Source organism: Pteropus alecto, unplaced genomic scaffold, assembly GCF_000325575.1.
Source record: "Pteropus alecto unplaced genomic scaffold, ASM32557v1 scaffold98, whole genome shotgun sequence".
In the NCBI taxonomy this organism is placed as follows: Eukaryota; Metazoa; Chordata; class Mammalia; order Chiroptera; family Pteropodidae; genus Pteropus; species Pteropus alecto.
Window position 1 is genome coordinate 20,450,706 of NW_006443570.1, and position 1,792 is coordinate 20,452,497.

Consider the following 1,792-nt stretch of genomic DNA (forward strand, 5'->3'; position numbering starts at 1 on the left):
CTCAGAGGCAGCCAGTTCGGGCCCGGCTCCCCTCACCCGCCCCCCACTCCCGCCCCCAGCCCTTTGTACAGCGATTGCGACAAGCAGGAGCAGAGGGTGAAAGGAGTGGAGGCCACGCAGAGGGAGCGAGCACGCGCCGGAGAGCCGGAAGGGAGCGGGGAGGACAGCGAGCCGGGGACTGGGGTGTTGGCGGCAGATAAGTGGGGAGACTCCGAGACGGAGGCTTGAGGAGCCAGGATGAGCATGAGTCCGCTGTCCCCGCTCCTCCGCCCCGCGCTGTGTGTAGCTGCCAGGGAGACCCTGCGTCACTGCGCCCTTAGGGGCCGCTGTTGAGAAGAACCAAAAAGGAGACGTGAATAAACCGCAGCTCCCCGCGTGGATTCCCGGGCTCTCGCAGCTGCAGCGGGAGCCACGAATCGCGCCTCCCTTCACCCGCTCGGCCGTGCTCTGTGACCTCGGTGTTTGTCTCGGCCCCGCGGGGACAGGCAACTGTTCAATACCATGGCGGGGCGGGAGGTCTGGCTGGGAGCCTGCAAGGACCAGGGCCGGCGTCCAGCCCCGACTGCGGCTTTGCGGCACTAGGCTAGAATGCCGGGGGCTGCTCATTCCCTTGCCTGCATCAGTGCTCTGTCTCCTTCCCCCCGGAAGCTTGGGGCTCCCCCAGGAGCCTGGCTTCCGATAGAGAAAATCCCTAACACCACTCCCCAGGAAGGACTTCCCCAGAAAAAACAGCCCCAAGCCTCCGAGAATGAGCTAGGGGAAAGGACTCACTAAGGTGCTGGGCGAGAGAGATGCCTGTCACCTGCGATGGGGTCGTGGCGGGGCATAGACTGGAGTCCTTTCAATCACCTCAACAGCTGGTAATTACTGGGGGAACAGGGGAATGGTGAGGAACCCCTTTGTAAATCACAGAATTGTGAGAGACTACTGAAAGAATACGTTCTCGTTCTATTTGGGAGTTTGGGGCTAGGCATGTCAACCTTCACTCTCCACCCATGTTCCCATCTTTCCTCAAAATCCTGAGCCGAGCCAAGGAGAAAGGCCCCGGGAGGAGGGCAGCAAAGCCGTCGTCTCTCTTCAGGGGAGGTCTGGCCACCGCTCCCTGTTAGGGGCGAGGCCTGTGGTCCTCCGCTTCACGGTGACCAATGTCTTCCTGGACACAAGTTGGCCACCGAATGAGAGCAGACGCGGTGGTGGGGAACAAAGCAGACCCGGGCCTGGTTCCGGTCTCCCGGAGCTTCTGGGGCTGGGAAAGTTGGAGACCTGAACGCCTCCAAGGCTCCTCCGGTTTCGGGGCCTTATTTGCGAGGGCAAGAGTGGGACAGACTGAAGATGAAGCTCTAGAGCAGTGACCTCTTCCTTCCACAGCTCAAACTCCTTGATTCTGTCCTTCACATTGATGGGTCTGAAGCGGGTTTGCAGGAGGAGAGTACTCATCTCTCCTCCTGGGCAACCCGGTCCACAAGGGTCCCATCTCCCCTCCACCCCCCGCGTTCGCCCAGTTGCATGATCACACCCAGGCGTTGCAGCTGCGGAGACCTGCTGGGACGAATGCCTGACGGAGGAGCTGGTTCCCGCCTGCATTGCAGCGCGCTGAGCTTGAACCAGTATCTCTCATGCAAAACTTTTCCGGCTTGGGGTTCAGGACGCGTGCGCGTACCGTCCTTGGCTGTGGGAGGGCATTGGGGCGGGGCGTGAGCGGAACGGAGCTGCGGAGGCGGAGCGAGGCGAGGGGCGCGCTGGCCCGGGGAGTCCTGGCGCGCAGTCGGGTGCGGTGGGGGTGGGACGGCGC